This window comes from Salmo salar, chromosome ssa19 (genome assembly GCF_905237065.1).
Source record: "Salmo salar chromosome ssa19, Ssal_v3.1, whole genome shotgun sequence".
Classification (NCBI taxonomy): Eukaryota; Metazoa; Chordata; class Actinopteri; order Salmoniformes; family Salmonidae; genus Salmo; species Salmo salar.
The window spans coordinates 60,055,576-60,063,349 of NC_059460.1; the positions used below are offsets into that span (position 1 = coordinate 60,055,576).

General features: G+C 39.8%; 1 long non-coding RNA gene across 1 annotated transcript; it reads right to left on the reverse strand.

The window, feature by feature from the left end:
• Positions 1 to 2,539: 2,539 nt before the first annotated feature.
• LOC106579154 (uncharacterized) lies at positions 2,540 to 5,989 on the reverse strand. The gene is made up of 3 exons (XR_001322598.2): positions 5,534 to 5,989; positions 4,743 to 4,839; positions 2,540 to 4,254 (listed from the first exon to the last, which is right to left on the reverse strand). It is a non-coding gene; the product is annotated as an uncharacterized lncRNA (long non-coding RNA).
• Between the last annotated feature and the right edge of the window lie 1,785 nt (positions 5,990 to 7,774).

Sequence of the window (7,774 nt, forward strand, 5' to 3'; positions counted from 1 at the left end):
AGTCTCCTCTGAACAGTTGATGTTAAGACCCGTCTGCACTGCAAAAATTGAAATCTAAGTAAGATTAAATATCTTAAATACTGGCAATATATGCTTGTTTTTGGTCTGACAAGATTTTCTTCTTATCAGCCAGTTTTTATGTTGGAGCATTTCAATTGTTTCAAGCTTTTTTGTCCTTAATTATCTTAAGATAATATAACTTGTTACTGAGATTGTGTTACTGGTTCTGAGTAACTGTGCTTTGTCAAAGTCAGAATTTCTTATTTCAAGCATCTTATCCTTTTCATCTCTTCACATATTAAGAACAGATAATGACCAAATGGAATTCACTGTTTTATTGTCAATCTTACACACAGCACAGCAATTATGTAGACAAAATACAGTACAGAACAAAGACAGTACACTTTTCATATCTGGGCAACACACCGAGTCATTTGAACTGTTGTCCAATTCTATTACTTCCCCAAGATGGTATTTTACTTGAACATAAGTTTGGCTCTTGTTGCTACTTGTGTAATGAGAGGTAAAATCAACCAGCTTTTCAGCATCCACTAACTCAGTGGCCTGTGCAAAGTGTGGGACCTCAACTTGATAAGCCATGATGTTTCTATCAAAGCGTATAGTTTGAAATGGTTGAAACTCCAAACAATATAGCCTAGAATCAACAAGAAATATGTTTTTGAACAGTCCAAATTCTGGCATATTACCATTCAGATCATGGACTTCTGAGTTATGTATTTATTAGAATTGATTACAAGCCATTTGACTGATACAGCATGGTTTACTTCATTGAAACCTAGGAAGTCCCTCAATTTCCCACGTAACTATTGTAGATCTTTTTAATTAACCTCTGATACAGGTCCCATCTCCCTTTCATTTGAAAAAACTGGGTGCATTGAACTGTCAACATTTTGGCAGCTTTCATATATTTGGTTCTGATTGATCAAAGACTTACAAATACTTTTAAATTCAGCTTGGAAGCCCATTGTTTAAAGAAACAATGTTTAGACTTAAACCGCATACACATACAGTGAGGGAAAAAAGTCTATAATTTTAATGGTAGGTTTATTTGAACAGTGAGAGACAGAATAACAACAAAATAATCCATAAAAACGCATCTAAAAAATGTTATGAATTGATTTGTATTTTAATGAGGGAAATAAGTATTTGACCCCCTCTCAATCAGAAAGATTTCTGGCTCCCAGGTGTCTTTTATACAGGTAACGAGCTGAGATTAGGAGCACACTCTTAAAGGGAGTGCTCCTAATCCCAGTTTGTTACCTGTATAAAAGACACCTGTCCACAGAAGCAATCAATCAATTAATCAGATTACAAACTCTCCACCATGGCCAAGACCAAAGAGCTCTCCAAGGATGTCAGGGACAAGATTGTAGACCTACACAAGGCTGGAATGGGCTACAAGACCATTGCCAAGCAGCTTGGTGAGAAGGTGACAACAGTTGGTGCGATTATTCGCAAATGGAAGAAACGCAAAAGAACTGTCAATCTCCCTCGGCCTGGGGCTCCATGCAAGATCTCACCTCGTGAAGTTGCAATGATCATGAGAAAGGTGAGGAATCAGCCCAGAACTACACGGGAGGATCTTGTCAATATAGTCAAGGCAGCTGGGACCATAGTCACCAAGAAAACAATTGGTAACACACTACGCCGTGAAGGACTGAAATCCTGCAGCGCCCGCAAGGTCCCCCTGCTCAAGAAAGCGCATATACATGCCCGTCTGAAGTTTGCCAATGAACATCTGAATGATTCAGAGGACAACTGGGTGAGTGTTGTGGTCAGATGAGACCAAAATGGAGCTCTTTGGCACCAACTCAATTCGCCGTGTTTGGTGGAGGAGGAATGCTGCCTATGACCCCAAGAACACCATCCCCACCGTCAAACATGGAGGTGGAAACATTATGCTTTAGGGGTGTTTTTCTGCTAAGGGGACAGGACAACTTCACCGCATCAAAGGGACGATGGACGGGGCCATGTACCGTCAAATCTTGGGTGAGAACCTCCTTCCCTCAGCCAGGGCCTTGAAAATGGGTCGTGGATGGGTATTCCAGCATGACAATGACCCAAAACACACGGCCAAGGCAACAAAGAGGTGGCGCAAGAAGAAGCACATTAAGGTCCTGGAGTGGCCTAGCCAGTCTCCAGACCTTAATCCCATAGAAAATCTGTGGAGGGAGCTCAAGGTTCGAGTTGCCAAACGCCAGCCTCGAAACCTTAATGACTTGGAGAAGATCTGCAAAGAGGAGTGGGACAAAATCCCTCCTGAGATGTGTGCAAACCTGGTGGCCAACTACAAGAAACGTCTGACCTCTGTGATTGCCAACAAGGGTTTTGCCACCAAGTACTAAGTCATGTTTTGCAGAGCGGTCAAATACTTATTTCCCTCATTAAAATGCAAATCAATTTATAAAAATGTTGACATGCGTTTTTCTGGATTTTTGTGTTGTTATTCTGTCTCTCACTGTTCAAATAAACCTACCATTAAAATTATAGACTGATAATTTCTTTGTCAGTGGGCAAACATACAAATCAGCAGGGGATCAAATACTTTTTTCCCCTCACTGTATGTCTAACCATTGGACACAATGACTTTATCTGTGATGGCAAATGTATCATATAATGCTGTTTAGGTGTAACATTGCAGTCTGGAAAAAGCTTTTTCTAATGATTATCAATGAGTAACTTCAACCTAGACACAGTCACAATGGAAAGAACAGGTGCAAATACTATCTGTACAAACTCTATTAGCTCAATTGTCAGTCGTATATATGCATTGACTTCCAAACTCTCCAAAACAAATGGCAATATCCTTAGCAGGACAAGCATTTGCCCAGATTACTATTTTAGTTTTCCATAACTTGACGTTAATGTACTAACAGATATTGGGGATGGCCGATCTCTAACATCTAGAGGGGAATAAGGGAATCTAAGAATAGCAGAATTCACTGAGTCCAGATCAATCTGTCCTGACACAGCAAGACGATTCAAAACACATTTGATTTCCAATGGGGCTATGCCCTCCAGAATTACATGGATAATGTCTTGCGGAGTTTGTTGTATGATATCGAAGGCTGAGAATTCAACTAACTTGCTCCTTCTATTGATCCCATATGTTGTTCTCAGGCTGTTGCGAAGCAAGTCAGTCTGTGCCTTTTCTATTTCATCACACTGTCTGACATGCTTCTCCAATGTCCTTTCAGTATATGCATCCTCATTGAAGTGTGACTGCATGTCCTCAAAAGAACACTCAGTGTCTGCACTTACTGTAGGCAAAGCCCACACCCTCTTTGAACCCTGCTAGTTCATGTTGTGCCAGGGTGTCTCCAGAGAGAGAGACCATGGCACCATATATCGTTTTCTCGCCGTTAATAGTTAGCATTTTAACCCCACTGTACAATGGCTGCATCCATGTCTTCCTTGATTCTATTCAATATTACATCTACACCAGATTTGCAGAGGTCTGCTGATCTAGCCCTGGCAAGTAGCCTGATAGCAGCCAGTTTAGACCTGTAGTTTGGATTTATATTTCCTAGGGTGTAGTACACCAATTTGTTTTATTTTTACATCTCCACCAGATTGGCGTAGATGTAGGATCCTAGTGGGTTACAGATCTCTATTTCATCCGTGTACAGAACAATCTGCAATGCATTTGGTTTCTCTGAAAATAAGGGATGTGATTTTAGAAGAGCACCATCAACAATGTCATGAAAACAACTTGCCCTGCACATCTGGGGTCCCTTTTCAACCATAGACAAAATCCTTGGGTGTGATAAGAACTGCTCTAGACTTTTGACTAATGGTACATAATAAAATAATTTGTCTTTGATGAAAATGTCTTTTGATCCTCCACATTTCATCCTGCATATGGTTCCAGCAATTGGAATTTTCTCTGCATCCAAACATTTTACATTTACGTCATTTAGCAGACGCTCTTATCCAGAGCGACTTACAGTAGTGAATCAAACCCACAACCTTGGCGTTGCACACACCATGCTCTACCAACTGAGCCACAGGGAAGACGAACAGCTTCTTAATAACACTGTCCTGTCTAAATGTTGTTGCAACGCCAGCAAAAGGGTCAATGAAATTGTCAAATATATCCATTGCATCTTTTTCAAGTTGACCTGATGTGCTTCCTGAATGCTTCTTTAGCACTGCCTCCATCTGCTTCCTGAGGTTGTCCAATAGTGATGATTGATACTGCTGTACCCCAGCAACAATGTAATTCACACCTTTCTGAAAATGAGATAGTGAGAGAGGTGGGGATGTCATCAATCATGGAGGTTGGAACACACCATCATGTATACCTATGATATTCAGATTTTCTTATGACATATTCATTAACATAAGGACATAAGGGCTCAACAATAGTAAGGAACACAACCTAGCACTGAGAATGAACTCAACCATCACTCAACCACTACAAAATGCTCTGCATAATGTAACAAACCAAATGCTCTGTTCAGAAAAAGCATCTTACCTGTGAGAGACATGCTTGGCTCTGGTATTTATCACAAAAGCAGTGGCATGTGTTGTCAGATTTAAAAAAAAATGTTGACATTGAATGTAGTATCCTGAGGCTGGACATTACAAGTTCATGACAAGTATAATGTTTGTGACAGGAGAAGTGGTTGCGAAGACTGACTATGAATACTATTAGTAAATGTAAGTACTTAAAAAAATATGGTCAGTTTCAGTAGATTGCCACCAACGGAGTAACTTACTTGTTGCACTTCTTTGCCCTTCATCCGAGTCAGATGGATGGAGTTGCTGATCAGTGATGCTGGAGTTAACTACAAGACTATCGGGTTGAATGTTGTCCTGTGTACCACACATCAAAGAAACAGATGATTATTTGGAATTGTACTTAGTGTCACCAATAGTGTTATTTAAGTGTTTTGTTCCTATTTATCATCGATTATTTCACATCAACCCAGCTTTAGCCATAAGAGTCATTATGGCTACAATGATCGAATAGCCTAATGGACAGTATGACTTTGGTCCGTGTATTGTCTGTGTTACGCCCCTGAAAAAGGGGAGAAATAATCACGAGAGTGATACGGTATTGTTTCCTCAGTGAGAACTTTTACTGTAATGAGGAAAAGACCGCGATTTCCCCGCGAACTTGGGTGGAGACCAGAGCAATCGATCTCAGGCTCATAGATTAAAGAGCATTTATTAGATCACAGATTAACACTTTTCCCCTTCAATTAGGCACCACAAAATAAAGTAATCAATATAACGTTTACACATTCCTTTTACAATTCTTACCTTTTGTACGCTTGATGGATTTTAACTTTAACACAATTATATGACTGTTATCAATCTCTATCAACTAATACAGAATGCATGATCTTTTTAACCTTAGATGTTTTAAGATCCTCACATACTATGAACTTACTAATACTTTTTAATGTATAACAGGCTATGAGTATTTCCTTTAACCTGTCACATCTGTTCATTAAATAATTTTTTTAAATCCAGAGAACAAAAAAAATGCTAGCTAGCTACTTACTTGTTCCGGTGGTGCTTGGCTTTCCTATGATGGCTGTTCATCTGGTCGGGTGCAATCAAGTAGGTGTAGAAGGTGGTTTCTCTTTACATGATGGAAGGAATTGTACACTCTATATTCCTCAGAGCATCCGTCAATACCACAGAGCAACCAGAAATCAGGGCTGCGACTGTGCAACGTATTGATATGGCTCAATAACAGTTTCAATGAAAAAGTAATAAAAACGCAGCAGATAACGCACCGTCAAAGCATCTTGAACGTTACTAAACGCAAGTAAAACGTTCCCACTGCTTTCGATGAAAAGGGCGGAAAGAGGTGAAAATGATGTTCAGTCTTTATAATAAAACCAAGTTATTTCACTGGAGTAGAGAACAACACCACTGGGACTTTTAACTATACATGTATCACTCCGCTTTACAGGTGTTCTAATAACCGTTCATTACATTAACGATTCGTTCTCTATCTTAAACTGTAACAAACTTCGCACCGCAAATATGAACATATTTCCACAAATAACATTTGAGTTAAATTATGAATGGTCGTCAGGAGAGGACAGTAACGTGTAGACCTACACAAAGTAGCAGTAGCAAGCTAGTGTGGAGGAAAATGTATATGTGGTGCTTGGCAACAGTCCAGTCCCAGACCAGTTGGGGAACTATGTGTGTTGGCGATGCCAAATAAATGATGAAATAAATAAACAAATCATAATCTATTGTTGCTTATTACTGTTAACTAAGAAATTGCGCTTGTAGAACTGTTGTATAAAAGCAATATCACACTCGAGGTCGTGCTGTTATACTGAATATTATTATCTTTGGCCTGTGGCCTCATACCTACGACCGAATCACAGCCGTGCTGATATTCAGCACTCCCTCTCTTGTGATATTGCTTAATTGACGTACGTTCATCACATTATCTAGCTAAATAAGGGAGGCCTAAAAAACTAAAAAGTCAAATACGGTCCAAATCTTTGAGTCATCTAACAACACCATGAATGAAGATGGAATGGATGACACATATCCAGGCATGGACCATATATCAACCGCAGAATTAAAAGGTAATGTTCATTTGTTTACACCCGTATACCTTTCTCCTTAGCAAGCTAACGTTAGCTAACGTTCATTTGAATTGGAAAGTTGGCAAACCAAGTTAGCATGCTACTTTTAACAAGGTAACGTTGACTTTTAGCAGTTAATAACTGCAAGAACGGCCATTCGTTGAAAAAACTTGAACTTTGGTTAGATGGAGAGTGCTTTATTGCCAGAAATAGTGTTAATGAGGTGTAAATGTGCCCTAATGACTGACACCGTCGATTATTTAGCTTCGCCTTCTTTGGCGCCCTTTCTATTGACAATAGAAAATAAATAGAAATGGCGCCAAAGACGGTGAAGCTAAATTATCGATGGTGTCAGTCATTGTCTACAATCTGAGCTAGGCAAGCAAAGATTAACCTCTCTAGGGTAGGGGGCAGTATTTGCACTGCCGGATAAAAAACGTACCCGATTTAATCTGGTTATTACTACTGCCCAGAAACTAGAATATGCATATAACACCCTAAAGTTTCTAAAACTGTTTGAATGGTGTCTGTGAGTATAACAGAACTCATATGGCAGGCAAAAACCTGAGAATATTCCTTACAGGAAGTGCCCTCTCTGACCATTCCTTGGCCTTCTACACTCTCTTTATTGAAAACTGAGGATCTCTGCTGTAACGTGACACTTCCTACGGCTCCCGTAGGCTCTCAGAAGGCGGCAGAACGGGGAATGATGACTTTGCAGGCCATGGCTGAAAAACAGTAGCGCATTTGGATAGTGGTCGATCAGAGAACAATGAGACTGGGGGCGTGTGCACGAGCCGACACCATGTTTTTATTTTTTCGTCTTTGAACGAAAACAGGGTTTCCCGGTCGGAATATTATCGCTTTTTTACGAGAAAAATCGCATAAAAATTGATTTTAAACAGCGGTTGACATGCTTCGAAGTACGGTAATGTAATATTTAGAATTTTTTTGTCACGATACGCGTCGGGCGCGTCACCCTTCGGATAGTGTCTTGAACGCACGAACAAAACAGAGGATATTTGAACATAACTATGGATTATTTTGACCCAAACCAACATTTGTTATTGAAGTAAAAGTCCTGGGAGTGCATTCTGACGAAGAACAGCAAAGGTAATCCAATTTTTCTTATAGTAAATCTGATTTTGGTGAGGGTCAAACATGGTGGGTGTCAAAATAGCTAGCCC